The following is a 22,895-nucleotide window of genomic DNA, read 5'->3' as shown; positions in this document are numbered from 1 at the left end:
TCAGGTCGAGATCCTTCTTCAGCCAGACATGTTGAAGATCTGCAGATGCTTCTATGCTGGCCTGTGTGACAGAAAGGCCACAGACAGCACAGCCTCCCAGAACTTCCTGCCCTCCATCACGGAGTTATTAGAGAACAGCAAGCAGGAAGGTCTGGATTAATCACTGACCCTGGATGAGCAAACTGGCTCCATCCGTTCCTTTAACTTGAATAAAACTCCTGGAAGCGATGGATTACCGGCTGAGTTGTCTGTGGGACTGGATGGGCCCGGATCTGCTGGAAGTGTACAATGCTACGCTTCTAGCTAGTAGCATGTCAGACTTTATGAGCAAGGGAGTCATCAAAATGAATGTCACTGAACCTCGGTACATGTGAGAAATAAAGTGCCGTACCATACCATCATCCTCATCTACAAGCAGAAGGGGAGAGAAGGGTGTTATCAGGAATTGGAGATCCATCTCACTGCTAAATGTGGATCCTGCCCAAGGCCGCCACCAACTGGATCAAGTCTGCTCTATGACAAATGATAGTCTGGGCTGTGTCCACAATTTGCTGCAATTTCCTGATGTATTGGATGGAGCTGTTCCCAAATGATGCTGCGATGCATCCCGATAAATGTTTTCTATGGAGCATCTGTAGAGGTGAGGGTAGTTGGGGACATGTCAAACTTCCAAAGCCTTCTAAGGATGTAGAAGCATTAGTGTGCTTCCTTGGCCATTGCATTGATGTGACATCAAGTGCTGCTGGAAGATCATCAACTTGGTGAAAGGCTGCCCAAAACCTGTTGGTCTCCCAGCACCGCAAGATGTCCATCGGGGAATGTTGCCGACTGGCTTTAAAAGACATTCGGACAGGTACATGGATAGGAAATGTTTAGAGTGATATGGTCCAAATGCTGGTAGATGGGATTAATGTAGACTGGGCATCTTGGTCGGCATGGGCAAGTTGGGCTGAAGGGCCTGTCTCCGTGCCGAATGGCTGAATGACCCTAATGCCCATTCCAGACAGTAGGAGCACATGTGGAGGAATGCACTGAAGCGTGGTGCAGCTGACACCAAGGCTCTGTGGGGGAGGACCACAGTCTAGGGTCCTTGTGCTTCTGTGCGTTGAGGGATAGTCCAGTGGAGACATCCTTCAAACAAGAGGAGGGACATCATTCCAGGGGACCACATGAGTGGCAATGGTGTTTGGCTTTGAAATAGGGGCAAACACTGTTGAGGATGACTCTATTGAATGTGGAGACACTGGGAGGTTCTACTGCAGTTGTACAGGGTCTTGGTGAGACCACACCTGGAGTATTGCGTACAGTTTTGGTCTCCAAATCTGAGGAAGGACATTATTGCCATAGAGGGAGTGCAGAGACGGTTCACCAGACTGATTCCTGGGATGTCAGGACTGTCTTATGAAGAAAGACTGGATAGACTTGGTTTATACTCTCTAGAATTTAGGAGATTGAGAGGGGATCTTATAGAAAACTTACAAAATCTTAAGGGGTTGGACAGGCTAGATGCAGGAAGATTGTTCCCGATGTTAGTGAAGTCCAGGACAAGGGGTCACAGCTTAAGGATAAGGGGGAAATCCTTTAAAACCGAGATGAGGCTAACTTTTTTCACACAGAGAGTAGTGAATCTCTGGAACTCTCTGCCACAGAGGGTAGTTGAGGCCAGTTCATTGGCTATATTTAAGAGGGAGTTAGATGTGGCCCTTGTGGCTAAGGGGATCAGGGGGTATGAAGAGAAGGCAGGTACGGGATACTGAGTTGGATGATCAGCCATGATCATATTGAATGGCGGTGCAGGCTCGAAGGGCCGAATGGCCTACTCCTGCACCTAATTTCTATGTTTCTATGTTTCTAAATAGATTTTTTATTAACCATTATTAATCACCAGTGACAGTAAGCACATTTGTACAGGTTTCAATATAGTATTAAACTGAACCATATAATTTCCTACTTGGAAACCTTCTTTATGCCTCTGTCTTGCCTTGCGTTCTGAATTCCCATTAGATGTCAGACAGGGCCTCTTTCCTCCTGACCCATGCCGTCACCTCTGACATTCCCTCTTCAGATTGTCTCCAAGGTTTGCCATTTGGCCATCAGCGATTGTTGGCTCTCCTGGTGCGCTCTGTCAACAGTGAATGAAGCAGGAAGTGCAGGCCAGGTGTAACGTTGCTCCTGGGATCTGTGCGTCTCTTGGAATGCCTCCACATTGCAATACAATCCTCCCCCATTCAGAACCCTGCTGAATCTGAGCTTGATTTCCCACTCCCTTGCTGGATTTCTGCAAGCAAACAGAAGCCCTGGTGGCATCAACTTCTTTCCAATAATTGTGCAGACTCACTGCAGCGGTATCATCTCTCTTGATTGCTTTCAGTTCCTGTATTTCCTGCTCTTTCTCCGAGAGTAAAACCTAACACTGAATATCCTTCAACTCTGTTAATTGGGTATTTTGCTACAATACCCCGTAGGACATAGAACAGTATAGCACAATAACAGGCACTTTGGCAGGTAATGTCTGGGCCGTACATGAAACTAACACAAACTAATCTCATCTGCCTGCACGTGATGCAAATCACCTCCATTCCCTGCATATCCATGTGCTCATGTAATAGCCTCTTAAATGCCACTATCCTATCTGGCTCCAACACATCCACTGGCAGCTGATTCCACGCCATGTCTGAACGATACGATACGATACGATAGAACTTTATTTATCCCAGGAGGGAAAGTGATCTCCCAATGGTCATGATAAAACAAAAACACAAAATACATGAAATTAGAGTGACGAGTGGAAAGGATTGGGGAGGTGTAAAGATTGTGGGGAAGGGAGGGGGGGGGGGGGGGGTGGAGGAGTCAGTCTCAGTCTCAGTCTACCCCACAACAGAAGTAGGAGTAGCTGTACAGTTTGATAGCCACAGGGAAGAAGGATCTCCTGTGGCGTTCTGTCCTGCATGATGGGCCTTTGCAATGGTCACCATGATGCTATGATGAACACTTTACCCAATGCTGTCCATACAGATTATATGCGATTGAGAACTGAAATTATTGCCACTGCTATGAAATGATAAATTCTCTGCCCAAATGACTTTTTGAATTCAAAATGAACTATTCTTCACTTCACCATGGATATGTCTTCCTGGGTAGTTTGATGCTCTGTTCTGTCGCACTGTGCATTGCAAGACTCCTCAGTAAAAGACACCCTCCACTACCCATGCCTGAATTCATACCACAGAATTGCACTGCCTACTTCTTCTTCTTTCGTGTCCTATACTATATAGTGGCTCGCCACTGCTGTACACATCGTTGCATTATTGTAGTGTAAAGTGCAAGGTTTGCAGTAGTACATGGATTATCCAGCAATGGGCATTACAGTAGGTGTTGCATTGTCTGGGTCTGTGCCACAGTCACAGGTTGTTGTACCCTCGATGTAGTCCCATTTGTACATTGTCACCCTTGACCGCACAACCCCGGTTCGCAGTCGGTTGAGACATCTCCAGTTCAGCCAGTGTTCAACAGCACCTGGTGGTAAGTGCTCTGCTGCTGGCATGCCCATCTTGGTGGAAATAGAGACAGTGGCCAGTCTGTTCTTCCACATTTGGAGGAGAGCTTCAGTTGTTGTTGTTTCCAATGGGGAGACGCTGGTTAGGAAGCTTTTATGGGAATTTAACCTATTGACTACAGACCTGCAGTGATGTGAATTTGTGTACAGTTCTTATTAGCTGAGGCTTTTAAATAATCCTTTCTTCCTACATTGCTGAGTATTTCACCAACTGACGTGCTCTGCCAGACCCTGCTTTGTTTGTCTTTGCTCTCTCTTCTGCCCTTGTGTATCTCCCTCTTTTTACTCTTTCTCCAGCCAAATAGGCCAAGGCGACCAGTGGCGACAGTGGCAAGGGCGGCACGGTGGCACAGCGGTAGAGTTGCTGCCTTACGGCGCCAGACACCTGGATTCCACCCTGACCACAGGTGCTGTCCGCACAGAGTTTGTACGTTCCCCCGTGACCACATGGATTTTCTCCAGGTGCTCCGGTTTCCTCCCACATCCCAAAGACGCGTAGGTTTGCAGGTTAGTTGGATTCTGGAAAAATTGTCCGTGGCGTGTAGGATAGAACTAGTGTACGGGTGATCGCTGGTCGGTGCGGACTTGGTGGGTCAAAGGGCCTGTTTCCGTGTTGCCATCTAAAGTAAACTAGACTAACAAGTATCCATCACCCTCTCTCAGATGTAACCAAAAGCAGTTGTGCAACATTGATTCTCATGGTCTCCACCCTATCACACACCATTCCTTTATTGTCTCCACACCAAACCCTTAACCATCGGAGGGTAGCGCCGTTGAGTATGGCTGCCCCGCCTATAGCTGTTCGTCCTTTCACCATTTAAAAAATTTTTAGTGTGTTAAAAAGTTTTGTTTTGGAGGTCATCTAGTCTTTTTATGTGGGGGGTGGGGGTGGGGAGTTAGGGGAAACAGTTTTTCTCAGTCCCTACCTGGTGGGAGATGTGTCTTTCCTCCGAGCCGCATCTTCGCCCCCTCCTCGCGGCCTACCAACTGGACTGGAGCGGCGTTTCCTGCCGGTGAGCACCCAGAGCTTCAGCGGCGGCGCAGAGCTGAAGTACCATCGCGGAGCGGGCGATGCCTTACCCGGGTCGCCGTGTGGTAAGCTCCGGAATGCCGAGACCGCCAACTCCAACACCGCTGAGCTGTGGTTGTGGAGCTGCCAACTGCTGGCGGCGCCGACTTTAACAGGAGGCCTGGGACCTTTCACTGAGGTCGCCAGTGTTGGAGTTCCGCCCAGCTCGGCCTGTGGACTTCGGAAGCCGCGTTCTCCGGTAGGAAGCGGCCGATTTGGAAACCTCAAGCCGTTGAGAGTGTTCTTCCGAAGCCGGAGCTCCATCATCTGGTGAGAGGGCCTGAAACATCGGGCCTCCGCTGCGGTGACTGCGGAGGCCTCAATAGGCCCCAACCTCGGGTAAACAGACCTCGAAGAGGACTGAACTTTTATTGCCTTCCCTCACAGTAGAATATGTTGATTCCGCTGGGGGGGTGGAGGGGGGGGGGGGGGACGTTCATGTTAAATTCTATAGTGTTGTGCTTTTCCTTTTATTTGCATGGCTGTATGGCAACCAAAATTCTTCTATGTGCAGCACTTTGGTTCAACGTGAGTTGATTTTAAATGTGCTATATAAATTAAAATTGATTGCTTGATTGATTGATGAAGCATTATTTCCTCCTATTTCTAGTTCTGATGAAAGATTAAAACATGAACTCTGTCTCTTTGCCCACATTCGCTGCCTGATTATCTTCCGCCTTCTCTGGGTTTCATGTTACGTTGAAAATAGCATTGGGCGAATGCACGATGGCAGAGCTAGGTGACCTAAAACAACAACTTGAGTTTCTATTAAAAAATTCTCAGTACTCTTCACAGACAACATATAGTGTGATACTGATCGATATTTGCATCACACATGGGAATATTAGGGCAGATGATCACAAGCGTTACCACAGAGATAAATGTTTTAAAGATGGTAAGAGAGGTATAGAGGTTTGAGATGGAAATTCTGCATAAGAGAGATATATTTTTGATAAGCACCAGAAGTAATCTTATGTTCATGGGAAGAGACGCCATGAAATGTGATACCCTCGAACCAGTGCCTCCATCACCAACAGTGGCCGATGATGGAGTCCAGCAAATTGAGATGTTGTCAACATGTGCCAATTATTGTGGATGGGTTAGGAAAGCATTTTATCGGGATGCATCGCAGCTCGGTTTGGGAACAGCTCCATCCAATGTGGCAAGAAATTGCAGCGAATTGTGGTCGCAGCCCAGACCATCACCCAAACCAACCTCCCTTCTATTGTCTCAATTTACATCTCACGCTGCCTCGGCAAGGCCAGCAGCATAATCAAGGACGGGTTGCACCCTGGCCACTCCTTCTTCTCCCCTCTCCCATCGGAAAAAAGGTATAGAAGTGTGAAAACACCCACCTCCAGATTCAGGGACAGTTTCTTCCCAGCTGTTATCAGGCAACTGAACCATCCTACCACAACCAGAGAGTGATCCTGAGCCACTATCTACCTCATCAGGCACCCTCGGACTATCTTTGATCGGACTTTGCTGGCTTTACCTTGCACTAAACATTAATACCTTATCATGTATTTGTACACTGTGGATGGCTCGATTGTAATCATGCATTGTCTTTGCGCTGGCTGGTTAGCACGCAACAAAAGCTTTTCATTGTACCTCTGTGCACGTGACAATAAACTAAACGGAATAAACTAAACTGAACTGAAACAAATAGACAAAGAGGGATAGATTTCTTTGTCACTAACCTGTTGAGGGGACTTGCACAGATTTATTGGGCAATGCAGCCATCTTCCAGGATGTGATTACAATGTAACACCTCACAAAGAATGCAATGGATAGCCAGGGCCATCTTTCCAACAGTACCATGATGTAACCCAACCACATACTGGTGCCTACATATAAATATTGACATATTCTCTGTCATAGATAGATAATATCTTTCATAGACAGATAATAAGGTATATTTATACAGGTACTTCAGTGCGAGTATAAATCAAAAACTAGGACAGTCAACATGAAAGTATTAGTATAAAAGAGATAGGAATTTCCAGGAAGCATGCCATTTCATACAGATTATTTTTCAAGTACAGTCACTGTCTGAGTTGGGGTGGAAGATTGCAAGCTTCACGTGGTCCGCCCTGTTTCGACTAATGCAATCAACTCGACGTGCACAAACGGAAGGTCAAATAGAACAAGTTGTTCGACAACTTTAGGCTGTGCACGCCACACGAAAGAAGAAGAAGACTGTCTGAGTTGGGAAGCCTGATGGTTCCTGAAGCAGCAATGAAATGAATAACCAGCTGAACTGTTTTGTTAACGGCATCTTTAAATTATTTCTTCAGCTGATGTAACATTTGCTGCCATACCAAGAGGTTGTTTGGAGTATTCCATACAAATGTCCTCTTTGCCAGCCTAAGGAAGCCATTAACCACAACTGGTCTTGACGTGTGCTGGAAGACCCTGGCAGTTTTGTGCCATTTCTATAGAGCCCCTCCCATGGATCCTGCACCACATTGGATTTGATCCAGAAAGAACGGCCCTATGCATTAGAATGGAGAGCAGTGGCTATGGGAGAGAAAGGTGGGAACAAAGCAATAAACTATTATTATTATTATTATTTTTTTTTAATTCATGCTTTTAATTACTTGCTAGCGTTTTTAATTAATGCATTTAGAGTGTTGCGAGCAATTTTGGGCCCCATATCTGAGGAAGGAAGTGCTGGCATTGGAAAGGGTTCAGAAGAGGTCTACAAGAATGAACCCAGGAATGAGTGGGTTAGCATATGATGAGCTTTAGATGGCACTGGGCCAAGGCTTGCAGGAGTTTACAAGGACTTTATTGAGGGCGGACTTTATTGAAACTTATCGAATAGTGAAAGGCCTGGATAGAGTGGAAGTGGAGAGGATGTTTCCACTATTGGGAGAGTCTTGGACCAGAGATCATAGTCTTAGAATTAAAGGATGTTCCTTTAGTCCAGGGGTCGACAACCTACGTCCCCCAGGCCGAAAGCGGCCCATAACCCGAAAGCATCCGGACCGCAGGCGTATTTTTTTCTCATTTTTATACGTCCCGCAGACTTCCGTCATCTCCGGTACCTCCGGATCCGAGGCCGTGGCGCCCAGGCGCGGTGACGCAAGGAGGCCTGCGGAGCCGCGCCAAGCTGCCGAGCTGCCGAGCAGCAGCATGTGAGAAACTGTGTCATTGTTAGCATGAAAATGTCAAGCCAGCTATTCAGCTTACTTTTGACCTGCACAGAACTGCACCATATTGCAAGATTGCTGAACTCCACGAGGGGCACTTTGTCTCAGAATGCAACTCATTTGTCATTTGAAACTGCCGAGCTGCCGAGCAGTGCCGAGCTCTGCCTGCACCGCATCCAGCGCAAAGCCGCCGACATGGCCGCGCACCTTCTGCGTCTGGTCTTCACTGTTGGGATCGGGGTTGTCAATAGGCCGGGGATGGGTGAGTATGAGTATTGGAGCCACCGCCTTCAGGACAGAGCCAAGGCAATGGGCCGTAGGTGCGCCATGTTCGTGAGCGCCCATAACTAGGGGCCAGTGCTCCGGGTGGCGTCCTCAAAGGGGCGGGATCGATGTGAACACGTGATTTGTTGCGTGCCATCCGGGCGGGATGGGGGCGGGATCCGTGTGTACACGTGATAGATGTGGCCCGCCATTCGCTCACAGACATGCGGCCTGGCCCCTATGCAGAACAAGGTTGCCGACCCCTGGTTTAGTCAGTGGTGAATCTATGGAATTCATTGCCGCAGAAGCCTGAGGAGGCCGTCAACGGATATTTTTAAGGCAGAGATAGATAGATTCTTGATTAGTATGAGTGTTAAGGACCTGTCCCACTGCGGCGACCTAATTGGCGAGTTTACAAGAGTTTGTCCTCTACTCATACTTGCAGCATGGTCGACACGAGGTCCTAGGAGGTCTTTGTAACTCTCCTTCATGCTCGAGAGTAGTCCCCGTGTACTCGAGGCCTCAGTTAGGTCGCGGTGTATTTTTCAACATGTTAAAAAATGCCCACGAGTAAAAAAAGGTCGCCATGGAAAAAATCGATATTTTTTTACTCATAGGTTTAGTCGAGGTATGTCATAGTAGATCGGCATGTTATTCATAGGTAATTGAGAGTAGTTGAAGGTAAAGCTCATTGAGAAAACAAAGGTAAGTAAACCGACCGGTAATGTTAAATGCCCACTAAATTTTATTAAAAGTTGGCTGGCTTCTTAAAAGTTTCTCTACTCCTTCTTCCCCCTTCTTCTACCCCCTTCTTTTCTCTTCTCTCCCCTTCTCTCTCCCCCACCCCCCACGCTCTCTAAAAGACTTACTGTAACTGTGCCAGCCGTCTTTCACTTTCCTGTTCATCGCGGGTGTGAATTTCAGACAGCGATCCCCCGCTTTCCCTGGCCTCCGCCTTTGCGATGTGTTTGTGTGTGTGTGTGTGTGGGTGTGTGTTTGTGTGTGTGTGTGTGTGTGTGTGTGTGTGTGTGTGTGTGTGTGTGTGTGTGTGTGTGTGTGTGTGTGTGTGTGTGTGTGTGTGTGTGTGTGCATGTGTGTGTGTGTGTGTGTGTGTGTGTGTGTGTGTGTGTGTGTGTGTGTGTGTGTGTGTGTGTGTGTGTGTGTGTGTGTGGGTGTGTGTGTGTGTGTGTGTGTGTGTGTGTGTGTGTGTGTGTGTGTGTGTGTGTGTGTGTGTGTGCAGACGGTCAATCCGGCTCCCGTTTTCATCTCTGACAGTCGATCCAGCTCGAGATTTTTCAGGTGAGTGCCCTCGGGCTTGAAGGTCGAAGACAGACGCTGAAAAGTCACATGAGTGGGACAGGCCCTTTAGGGGTTATGAGGAGAAGATAAGAGAATGGGGTTAAGAAGAAATGATGGATCAGCCACGATTGAATGGTATAGTAGACTTGATAGGCCGAGTGGCCTAATTCTACTCCTATCACTTAGGAGCTCATGGTTTAACTTTAGTTTTTCATAGTTTTCAACACTTTGAATATTTTTTCTGACTGAGTGGTACAGTGGCGCAGCGGTAGAGTCACTGCCTTATAGCACCAAAGAATCGGGTTCAATCCTGACTACGGATCCTGTCTGTACGGAGTTTGTATGTTCTCCCTGTGACCATATGGGTTTTCTAGAGGTGCTCTTGTTTCCTCCCACACTCCAAAGACGTGCAAGTTTCCTCGGTTAATTGGCTTCTGTAAATGCCCCTGGTGAGAACTAGTGTGTGGTGTGATTGTTGGTCAGCGCGGACCTAGGGGGCCAAAGGGCCTGTGTCCGCGCTGTATCTCTAAACAAAGTCAGGCAATAAAAACCAGGGGAAGCGACTCAGTGGGCTGTCTGAGTTTTACTTAGCCATTCCATTGATGGAGTTTGTTCCAACCCTGCCCAATCCCCCACCATAAGAGCGGCACTGGGCCTTGACATTTCAGATTGGAATGGCACTTGCAAATGAACCAGAAATTTGTTATGTCTCACTGGCAGGTACGTCTGAAGCCTGTGTAAGTCCGAGTAGACCCGATGGGTCGAATAGCCTAATTCTGCTCCTCTGACCTATGACTTATGAACCTCCCAAAAACAAAGCAACTTTTGACAACCTTTATGGTATAGCTATTTGTGAATGTTGAAACCAGACACCAAGTATTAAGAATAACCCTTTGTTACATTTTTATCTTCCATGTTCTCAGTGCACATCAAGATCAATATAGATCAATATAGACAGGTCCGGATTGTTATGGGTAGCTCTCTGCTGGTGATTAACAAAGTCTAGGTCTAGCTTTTCACAGCTAGGCTAATTATGCAAGGACTTTACTTTCCCACAAAGATGTCGCAGCAGAATTGATGAACTCTTTCACCTAGCCAGCGATCTAGGAGAGATCCCATCGATCCTCCTGTTGCAAACCCACCGATGCATTCCTTTTCTCTAGCTATTAATTACAGGAAACAGGTTCAAATGCGTGCACTCACAAGCCATGGGACTGTGCGGAATGCACCCTGGACTATCATTGAATTGTTGACCACAGAATGATACAGTGCAGGAGTCCACTTAGCCCTTGGTGTCTCTATCAAAGAGACACCTAATTAGTGATTCTCCTTTAGTTTCCTCAAAGCCCAGTGTTAATGCAATACTAATTTGAATGCAGCTACTACATCCCACCACCCTTTAAGATTGCACGACAACTCACTGAATAAAAAAATCGAATGACCTCCACCAGATTTTCTCTGTTCCCCCAAACCTGTCCTATCCATGTACCTGTCTAACTGGTTCTTAAATGTTAGGACAGTCCCAGCCTCAACTACCCCCTCTGGCAGCTTGTTCCATACACCCACCACCCTCTGTGTGAAAAGGTTACCCCTCAGATTCCTATTAATCTTTTCCCCTTCACCTCAAAGCCATGTTCTCTGGTCGTTGATTCCCCGACTCTGGGCAAGAGACTCTGTGCATCTACCTGATCTATTCCTCTCATGATTTTATACACCTCAATAAGGTCACCCCTCATCCTCCTGCGCTCCAAGGAATAGAGATCCAGCCGACTCAACCTCTCCCTATAGCTCACACCCTCTGGTCCTGGCGACATCCTTGTAAATCTTCTCTGAACCCTCTCCAGCTTGACAATATCTTTCCTATAACATGGTGCCCAGAACTAAACACAATATTCTAAATGCGGTCTCACCAACGTCTTATACAGCTGCAACATGACCTCCCAACTTCTATACTCAATACTCTGTCTGATGAAGGCAGGAATTTCATTCCTATCTTTCCTTATCTGTCACCCTTTTAAGGGCCTGTCCCACTTGGGCGTAATTTGCGCGTCATTTACGCCACATCATTTACGTGTCACGACGCATGTTGCACATTACGCGCGGGCATGGTGCGTGGTGACGTAGGCAGTGATGAGCGGTCGCGCTTGGCGCCCCAGGATTTTGGGATGTACAAAATCTCTGCGCGCAATCTGCATGACGTGCAAATGATGACCAAGTGGGACAGGCCCTTTAGTCTCCTTTTCACCCCAACCTTTGTCACTTAGCTACCTGTGTCAATCTATCACTTAGATAGATACAAAGTGCTGGAGTAACTCAGCGGCTCTGGCAGCATCTCTGGAGAAAAAGGATTGGTGCGTTTTCAGGTTGGAACCGTTCTTTGGACTCTAAGTCTTCATCCATCCATACAGCATTTTGTGTCTATCTTCGGTATAAACCAGCATCTGCAGTTCCTTTCCACACACTCCATCTTTGCCATGCTTTGTCCCACACCCATCTCTCTTTTCCCAGCTTTCTCCTTTCTACTGCAATCAGCGTGAAGACTGGTCCTGACACGAAATATTACATGTGTATTCTCTTCATAGATACTGCCTGACTCACTGACTTCCTCCAGCAGCATATGTTTTGCTCAGTATTTTCACTTCACCGCTTCCGTGTTTCTGTACTTTGTTTGTGTATCCACATCCCTGTGTGGGAAGGAACTGCAGATGCTGGTTTAAACTGAAGATGGACACAAAAAGCTGGAGTAACTCAGCGGGTCAGACAGCATCTCTGGAGAGAAGGAATGGGTGACTTTTTGAGTCTGAAGAAGATGGCTGGACCCGAAACGTCACCCATTCCAATTCTCCAGTGATGCTGTCTGACCCACTGAGTTACTCCAGCTTTTTGTTTCTATCATCCTGACCTCATTGCTCCTCTCTCAATTTCAAGCCTCCTTGCCCTTCAAGATAGGTGGTTTTGTTATTCTCCCAAGGTATGTATCTCATTATTTTCTGTTTTATTTTGCATCAACAGCCAGTCCTGCCATTCAGCGATCTAACTGAGAGATTTTCTTTGGTGTAATGGAATTAGTTTATTGTCACATGTATCAAGATACAGTGAAAGGCTTTATTTGCTTGCTATATTGCAAATCTAACCATGCACAGGTGCAATCAAACCATATACAAGTACAACAGGTAGCTTCTCTGTGGATTGTCACCTTGTCGTGGTGGGGAAGCTTGTGTGGACCTGAGATCCTGTGAGCGATGCCGTCTGGAGCTATCTATGCTCCAGGTAGGGTCACCCATGGCGGTAAAGGTCGAGGGGGAGGTCTCTGACAAAGAGCAATCCAACCAACTTCAACAGTGGAACAGGCTGAGGATGATGGCTGACCTTAGTGGAGCATCACAATGACTGGGAAAGCGGATGAAGGCTGCAGCAGAAATAATTCTCCGGTCATCTCGGACTCCATGCCACTGGATCCTGACCCAAATCTGTCAATGACCGAGGGGTGGCTGTCTGTGCACCAGTCTCCCCACATTAAACAAAGTCACGCACAGGCGTCCTCCATATAGCACAATGGAGGGGTGAAGGAAAACACCAAATGCGAACTTCCACTCTACTGCCTTGTGGCTATTACCTTATACGGGAAAGGTGAAGACTGGATCCGGCGGAATATGTGGCGGAGACCACCAGTTGGCGGTCCAACGGGTAGGAACGTGGATCCAGCAAAGCATCGTGGAGCGCAATTAGGGCACAATGTTCACGTAGACCTCTGGTGGCCATCCACTGCATCCTGACCTATCGCCAGCCGTCTTGACTATGCCGTGCCACTGGATCCAGATAGGCCGGGATGAGAGAGTGAGTCTGACGATTTGCGCAACTCTCCCTCGCTTCAATCCAAGTCAAGCGCAAGTCATGACATCAGGACAATTGGGCGAAGCAAGATCACTACAGGAGCGCGGGCAGCTGAGAAGAAGCGCACCACAGATGCTCGCAGGAAAGGCGCCGCGCGTAAGGCTCGAGCCACTTCAACTTCTACTGCAGCGCCCACCGTGCTGTGTCCCATGTGAGGGTGAGTCTTCCGGGCCCGGATCGGTCTCATCAGTCACCTCCAGGCCCACAAACAAAAACACTGAAGTCATGGTCTTCTTCGACTATGAAGGACGAACAACAACAAAATCACAACAGGTAGTGCAAAGAGAAAAATACCAGAGTGCAGAATATAGTGGTACAGAATTAGTGGTACAGAGAAAGTGCAAGATTCTCAATGAGGTAGGTTGGGAGATCCTAATTTATGGGAGGACATTCAGTAATCTGTACGGAGTTAGATAGAGCTCTTAGAGCTAACGGAATCAAGGGATATGGGGAGAAAGCAGGAACGGGGTACTGATTTTGGATGATCAGCCGTGATCATATTGAATGGCGGTGCTGGCTGGAAGGGCCGAATGGCCTACTCCTGCACTATTTTCTACGTTTCCTGGAGTGGGACAGTGAGAGGGGACTTGAGGAAACAGGGAATATTCTGACGATCTTGGACAACATAGATATGGTGAGAGAGACGCAAAGAGTTGAATACCTTCGCCCAGTGCTCCTGGACCTACCTGATCTACCGGTTGCAAAACACTTTAATTCCCCTTCCAATTAGAAACATAGAAACATGGAAAATAAGTGCAGAAGGAGGCCATTCGGCCCTTTGAGCCAGCACCAGCATTCATTGTGATCATGGCTGATCGTCCCCAATCAATAACGTGCCTGCCTTCTCCCCATATCCCTTGATTCCACCAGCCTATAGAGCTCTATCTAACTCTCTCTTAAATCCATCCAGTGATTTGGCCTCCACTGCCCTCTGTGGCAAGGAATTCCACAAATTCACAACTCTCTGGGTGAAAAAGTTTTTTCTCACCTCAGTCTTAAATGGCTTCCCCTTTATTCTTAAGGGGTTGGACAGGCTAGATGCAGGAAGATTGTTCCCGATGTTGGGGAAGTCCAGGACAAGGGGTCACAGCTTAAGGATAAGGGGGAAATCCTTTAAAACCGAGATGAGGAGAAATTTTTTCACACAGAGAGTGGTGAATCTCTGGAACTCTCTGCCACAGAGGGTAGTTGAGGCCAGTTCATTGGCTATATTTAAGAGGGAGTTAGATGTGGCCCTTGTGGCCAAGGGGATCAGAGGGTATGGAGAGAAGGCAGGTACGGGATACTGAGTTGGATGATCAGCCATGATCATATTAAATGGCGGTGCAGGCTCGAAGGGCCGAATGGCCTACTCCTGCACCTAATTTCTATGTTTCTATGTTTCTATGTTTCTAAGACTGTGGCCCCTGGTTCTGGACTCGCCCAACATTGGGACCATTTTTCCTGCATCTGGCTTGTCCAGTCCTTTTATACTTTTATATGTTTCTATAAGATACCCCCTCATCCTTCTAAACTCCAGTGAATACAAGCCTTGTCTTTTCAATCTTTCTTGATATGACAGTCCCGCCATCCCAGGGATCAATCTCGTGAACCTACGCTGCACTACCTCAATCACAAGGATGTCCTTCCACAAGTTAGGAGACCAAAACTGTACACAATACTCCAGATGTGGTCTTACCAGAGCCCTATACAACTGCAGAAGAACCTCTTTACTCCTGTACTGAAATCCTCTTGTTATGAAGGCCAACATCCCATTAGCTTTCATCACTGCCTGCTGTACCTGCACGCCAACTTTCAGTGATTGGTGTACATGGCCACCCAGGTCTCGCTGTATCTCCCCCTTACCTAACCCAACCCCATTGAGATAATAATCTGCCCATACTGACTTTTCTGAGCATCTCATAGTTTGCTTGGGCAGCTTACAACCCAGTGGTATGAATATTGATTTATCTAACCAAGTAACCCCTGTATTCCCTCTTGCTCTATCCCTCCCCCACACCCAAGTAGTACCAGCTTCAAAGTTGTCTTGTGAGTCTCATTGTATGCACTCATTCTCACCGAACAAACAGCTAACAAGGCCTGCTTCCTTTATCATCTTAACCTTTCTGCGTACCTTTCATTCATTTGTTCTCTACATGTATCTCTCTACATCATCATCTATATCTCTCATTTCCCTTTCCCCTGACTCTCAGTCTGAAGAAGGGTCTCGACCCAAAACATTACCTAATCCTTTTCTCCAGAGATGCTGCCTGACCCGCTGGGTTACTCCAGTTTCTTCTGTCTGTCTTTGGTTTAAACCAGCATCTGAAGTTCCTTCCTGCACATTAGATATAGCGAGGATACCTTCCCATGAGAAAGAATCTAGAACCAGGGAATATGGTGTAATAATAAGAGGTTACCTTTTCAAAAAAGAGATGATTTTATTTTCTCAGAAGTCTTTGAAACTCTCTTCCTCAAAGGTTGGTGGAAGCAGAGCCATTAAATATTTTTAAGACAGCAATAGATGGACACAAAGTGCTGGATTAACTCAGAGGGTCAAGCAGCATCTCTGGAGAAACGGGATTGGTGAGGTTTCAGGTCTTGTGTAGGAAGGAACTGCAGATGCTGGTTTAAACCAAAGATAGACACAAAATACTGGAGTAACTCAGCGAGACAGGCAGCATCTATGGAGAGAATGAATGGGTGACGTTTTGGGTTGAGACCCTTCTTCAGGCTGAGTGTCAGGAGAAAAGGAAACAAGAGATTCTTGGTGAGCAAGGGATGGGAAGCTTCTGCCACTAGGTGGAGCTGTGTAGCATTCAGATCACCCATGATTTTATCAGATGGCAGAGCGGACTCGACGGGCTGAATGGCCAACTACTGCTCCAAATTGGTATCTTTGTATGTCCTTTTCCTTCTCCCCCTTCCCAACCCCCAAAACACAGCTCCTCTCCCGTCACCAGTTTAAATATCATTTGCCATTCATGCAGGAGTTCTGTAAAGGCTGCGTTTCTTAGGCAGTCTTCCACATTATTCCCAGCCTCCCCCACCCTAGTCATCCTACTAATCCTCCCCCAGTCTAGTTCCACTGTTCACATCTTTGTATCCCTCTCGTTAGCACATCTTCCCTCAGCCAACAATGGGCCATGATGGGCTCCACTCTTCCTGAGGTCATCTACCAGATCCCCCCTCCCACCTCCACCCACACCCCACTATAACCATATAACCATATAACAATTACAGCACGGAAACAGGCCATCTCGACCCTTCTAGTCCGTGCCGAACACGTATTCTCCCCTAGTCCCATATACCTGCACTCAGACCATAACCCTCCATTCCTTTCTCGTCCATATAACTATCCAATTTATTTTTAAATGATAAAAACGAACCTGCCTCCACCACCTTCACTGGAAGCTCATTCCACACAGCCACCACTCTCTGAGTAAAGAAGTTCCCCCTCATCTTCAGTCTGAAGAAGGGTCTCGACCTGAAACATCACCAATTCCTTTTCTCCAGAGATGCTGCCTAACCCCTTGACTTACTCCAACTTTTTGCATCTAACCTTCCAGATTATGAGCTGGACGGCCCCCTCCGCCAATTCCCCAGCATCATGCAGCTTGCTTCTGAGTTGCAATTTACTTACGTTCATGATGAACGATGATGATTGCTCCAGACACCGCAGGCAGCGTTGGGATAAAGGCTGAAGATAGACACAAAAAGCTGGAGTAACTCAGCAGGTCAGATCGCATCTTTGGAGAAAAGGAATAGGTGACATTTCGGGTGGAGACCCTTCTTCGGACTCCAGAACATGGATGTCTGGAACCAGAGCTGGAATTCCCGAGGTAGAAGATGGAGATGCAGGCAGGCACCGAGATCACACAGATGGCTGTGGTAGCGAGTCTGGGTAACAACGTGGTCGTAGGGTCAGAGAGCAGGAGGAATCATAGGGGAGTAGTGAGAGAGGATGTTGCAGGCTCTCGTTGGAGAGAGGAGGAGAACTTCTTCAAAGTAGGCATACCTTGAGGTGATTTTACAGTGGAGTAGATAAATTGTGCAAGAAGCAACTACAGATGCTGGTTTACACCAAAGATAGACACAAAAAGCTGTAGTAACTCAGTGGGTCAGGCAGCATCTCTGGGGAAAAGGAATAGAAACATAGACAATAGGTGCAGGAGTAGGCCATTCGGCCTATTCGAGCCTGCACCGCCATTCAATATAATCATGGCTGATCATCCAACTCAGTATCCTGTACCTGCCTTCTCTCCATACCCCCGATCCCTTTAGCCACAAGGGCCACATCTAACTCCCTCTTAAATATAGCCAATGAACTGACCTCAACTACCTTCTGTGGCAGAGAATTCCAGAGACTCACCACTCTCTGTGTGAAAAATGTTTTTCTCATCTCGGTCCTAAAAGACTTCCCTCTTATTCTTAAACTGTGACCCCTTGTTCTGGACTTCCCCAACATCGGGAATAATCTTCCTGCATCTAGCCTGTCCAACCCCTTAAGAATTGTGTACGTTTCTATAAGATCCCCCCTCATATGAGTTTCTTCATATGAAAGTCCTGTCATCCTAGGAATCAGTCTGGTGAACCTTCTCTGTACTCCTTCTATGGCAAGAATGTCTTTCCTCAGATTAGGAGACCAAAACTGTACGCTAATACTCCAGGTGTGGTCTCACCAAGACCCTGTACAACTGCAGTAGAACCTCCCTGCTCTTATAGGTGACGTTTCACGTCGAGACCCTTCTTCAGACTGTCAGACATTCAAATGTTGCCGTTTTGTTTTCTGTATCATCATTACATTTTTACATGTCTTTCATTCATTGTTCTCTATCTCTCTACATCATGTTTCCCTTTCCTGCGATTTTAATTTGAAGAAGGGCCTCGACCTGAAAAGTCACCCATTCCTTCTCTCCAGAGATGCTGCATGTCCCATTGAGTTACTCCAGCTTTTTGTGTCTACCTTTGAAAAAAAAATCACAATGTCTTTGCAGAGTAGCCTTTTGAGATTTGTCGCATTTTAATTCTCTTTGCATCCTCAAGTTTACTTGTTTCTCCAAAGTCCTTAATGCAGCAACGCGAGCAGTTACCAGGGGCTCCCCAGTGGCGCCCCCAGGTGGTGATCCCATTTTGTGCTCAGACAATGAATATTCAACCAGGGGCATGATTGCTGCCAGTCAGTCCTGACCTGCCTCCCCTTGATGTCCACACTTGCATACTAAACACCAGTTAAAAGGACTGCCACTTGCTCCCGCTTGGCCCAGGGGCCACCGAGATCAACCCCTCCTCCAATCCTCCACCCTGGCTGAGATTAATTATTTCATCGCAGACGGTGGATGCTGCAATTATTTTTATTAGCTTGCATAAGACCCCCAGATAGGTGAGAAATGGGCAGCCCGCTGCAAGTGATGCTGCTGGTTTGTTGTAGCAGCATGGATCCAGCACTGTGGTTTAAATGTGTTCGCAGACACTTTTTTATTTACAACCGCAATATAAAAAAAAGCAAATGTTGTAGCCAGAGACTATATGAGAATGTGTTGTTAACGGTGGTTGCATTCAGAAGCGCAGTTTAACGCATTAGGGTCTATAACTGTTCAAACTTCATGGTGCACAACTGTGTGATGCATCAGGACTTTGTTAATTATCTGGACGAGGAATCCAACAATGTGGAATCCTGACAAATGCCATCACAGTAACTGTGGCATTAGGGCGGCAGGGTGGCACAGCGGTAGAGTTGCTGCCTTACAGCGCCCACAGAGTCAGAGACCTGGGTTCGAACCCGACAACGGGTGCTGTCTGTATGGAGTTTGTACCTTCTCCCCGTGACCTCGTAGGTTTTCTCCGGGTGCTCCGGGTTTCCTCCCACACTCCAAAGACATACATGTTTGTAGGTTAATTGGCTTGGTATAACTGTAAACTGTCCCTAGTGTGTGTAGGATAGTGTTAATGTGCAGGGTTCTCTGGTCAGTGCAGGCTCGGTGGGCCGAAGGGCCTGTTTCTGCGCTATAACTCTAAATAAAGAAGTAAGGAATGAAAGGGAAACTAGTATCAGCAGCAGTGAATGTAAAGTCCCCTTTGGTTTACTCATGTTCTTCAGGGAGGAAAATCTGCCAACTTGGCATGGTTTAGCCTATGACACCACAGGAATGTAGTTGCATTGAAAAAGCCCCACATATCATTTTAGCCTTTTTCTAGAGATACAGTGCAGGAACAGGCCCTCCGATCCACCAAAACCCTCACACTAGGAACTATTTGCACTATTTGAACTATTTCCCTGACGCCAGTTAACCTACAAAACCGTACGTCTTTGGAGTGTGGCAGGAAACCGGAGCACCCGGAGAAACCCACACGATCACGGGGAGAACATACAAACTCTATACAGACAGTATCATTGAACCTGGGTCTCTGGCACTGTAAGGCAGCAACTCTACCGCTGCGCCACAGTGCTGCTGCAATTCAAGGAGCATGGGCAATAAATGTCCATTGAGATGGACAATAAACGGTGTCCATATCCTCCCCGTGAACAAATAAAAAACACCTCAGAGGAGTTTTGACAAACTCCCACAAATATTCTCTGCTAAAACTAAAAGGTACTTTCTTAAAAGTAGTCATATTTTGCTTTTTTGCTTTGTTTTTGTGTTTTTTATTGTTGAGTGATGTGAGATCTGAAAGAAAAGCAGTTAAAAAAATTGCTTCAATTATCAAGATATGCCCATTAAATTATTCTTTTAAAGTTAAATTCCTTTCCATTGGTAACTCTCAACAGAGGTACATTGGCCCAGTGCACCTTATGTGGCAGGTGAGTGGTTTCATAAGACATTAGGTAATTCGGCCCATCGAGACTGCTCCGCTATTTGATCATGGCTGATCGAATTTGCCCTCTCAACCCAATTCTTCTGCCTTCTCCTCAAACCATTTGACACCCTTACCAATCAAAAGCCTTTTCATCTCCGCATTAAAAATGCCCAAATGACTTGGCCTCCGCAGCCATCTGTGGCAATGAATTCCACAGATGTTCCACCTTCTGGCTGAAGAAATTCCTCCCCATCTCCATTTTAAAGATACAACCTTTTATTCTGAGGCTGTGACCTCTGGCCCTAGACTCTCCCACTCGTGGAAACATCCTTTCCACATCAACTCTCTCTTGACCTTTCATTATTCAATAGGTTTCAATGAGGTCCTCCCTCATCTTAAACATCCTAAAATCTCTGCCTCAGAGGGCGGTGGAGGCAGGTTCTCTGGATGCTTTCAAAAGAGAGAGCTAGATAGGGCTCCTAAAGATAGCGGAGTCAGGGGGTATGGGGAGAAGGCAGGAACGGGGTACTGATTGGGGATGATCAGCTATGATCACATTGAATGGCGGCGCTGGCTCGAAGGGCCGAATGGCCTACTCCTGCGCCTATTGTCTATTGTCTAAACTCCAATGAATACAGGCTCAGAAGCATCAACTCTCGCCGTACACTCACCCAATCATGCCCAGGGTCATTCTTGCTCCTCTGGAACCTCTCCAACGTCAGCACATCCCTCCTCAAAAATGGGGTTCAAAACTGCTCACAGTTCTCACTGCTCAATGGTTGTCTCTGTATCTATGGAATCCATGGAGAGATATGGTGACTTGTAGCCCAGAAACAGGCCCTTCGGCCCATCAAGTCCATGCCAGCCATCAAGCACCCGTCCTCATTAATCATATACATTCTTCATACATTCCCAGCAGCACACCTTCCCATGTTGCAATACGCACCTCGACGCAATAGACAAAATGCAGTGGCTAACTAACTTTGCAACCCGTGCATTTATTTATGACCTTGTAGGAGACCCTGGAAGGAACACACAGGGTGAGTGTGCAGACTCCACTCAGGCAGCACTAGATGTCAGGATTGGATGTGGCTTGCTGCATCTCAACTACCTGCAGCATTTTGTCACCCCAGTGCTGGAGATTGATAGGCATTATGTACCATTATGATCGCCTGGTACAGTACGGAAATAGACCATTCGTCCCACCGAGTCTGCAGCGACCAGCGGTCCCCGCACGTTAACACGATCCTACACACACCAGGGGATCATTTTACATTGATATCAAGACAATCTTCTTCTTTTTGCGTATGGCGTGCACAGCCTAAATTTGTAGGACATCTTGTTCTATTTGATCTTATTTGATTGTGCACGCCAGGTTGATTGCATTCGTCGAAACAGGGCGGACCACGTGAAGGTTGCAATCTCCCGCCCCCCTACAAAACTGGGCGTCTTTATAGTGTGGGAGCAAACCGCAGATCTCTGCGAAAACCCACGCAGGTCACAGGGAGAACGTCCTAACTCCGTTCAGACAAGCGCCCTAGTCAGGATCAAACTCGTGTCTCTGGCGCTGCAAGGCAGCAACTCTACCACTGCGCCACCGTGCCGCTCTATCTTTGGATAGAAATTCTCTTGACAAGGTAGCCCTTGAATCCAGACCTTGGAAGAGGTTTCCATGGAAGGCAACATGGCACAGTGCGTAGAGCACTGAGATGCTTCAAAGGATGGATATCGGTCAACAAGCAGCAGGTTCAATTATATATTTAACTTGCTATGAGGAACATGTAGACATGGAATGCTAAAAGAAGAGACAATCTATATCAGTGACTATAATCGTGAATACTAAAAGCAATAAGACATTATTCCTGAACCATAAGCTGTTAAGGCAGCGCAATGCAAAACCATAATTTAGTTTCATTTTTCCGTTTTAGAGACCTAGCATGGAAACAGGCCCTTCGGCCCACCTAATCCGTGCCGACCAATGATCCCTGTACCCTAGTTCAATCCTACGCACATAAGATTAAAGTTACCGAAGAGATTTAACCTACATACACGCACATCTTTGGGATCTGGTAGGAAACCCAGAGAAAACTCACGCGATCACAGGGAGAATGTAGAAACTCTGTACAGGTAGCACCCGTAGTCAGGATGGAACCCGGGTCTCTGGCGCTGTAAGGCAGCAACTCTACTGCTGCGCCACTATGCACTGTAATTATATTAATGGTTATTCTTAATGGATGACAATGAACACGAAATGGGGGGCTAATAAGACTTTAGGAAACGGAGGATAGATGAGCGTGGAGGTCGCTGTTGAAAGAATTTGTCTTAAGGGCATCCCTTAAGGATTTTGTTCCTAAAAGATGACAAAGCCCCTAAACAAATGTCTCTTAAAAAGACGATTCTCTGGCTAAAATTCTTCAGCGTAAAGAAAGGGCCAATCTAACAAATAGAAGGTCAGAAAAAGGAAAGTTTGCCCTATGGAGAAATGAAGGAAAAAATTTGATTTTTGAAACAAGGAGGTTATTTTGATGCAAAATGCTGAAGTAACTCAGCGGGACAGGCGACATCTCTGGAGAGAAGGAACGGGTGACACTTCGGGTCGAGACCCTTCTTCAGACGCTGACCGAAACATCACCCATTGCTTCTCTCTAGAGATGCTGCCTGTCCCGCTGAGTTACTCCAACATTTTGTGTCCACCTTCGATTTAAAACAGCATCTGCAGTTTTTTCCCCAAGTTATTTTGATGGAAGCCTTCAACCAACCGAATCAAATTTGGGAATACCCAAGTGGCTCTGAAACTGGTACAGAAAGTATTATACATGACTACATCCTGCCAAAGTGAGTCAGGGAAACCACAGGAAGCAGTGCACAGCTTAACATTGTT

Source organism: Leucoraja erinacea, chromosome 2 (genome assembly GCF_028641065.1).
Source record: "Leucoraja erinacea ecotype New England chromosome 2, Leri_hhj_1, whole genome shotgun sequence".
Classification (NCBI taxonomy): Eukaryota; Metazoa; Chordata; class Chondrichthyes; order Rajiformes; family Rajidae; genus Leucoraja; species Leucoraja erinaceus.
This window is presented reverse-complemented; position numbering follows the sequence as displayed.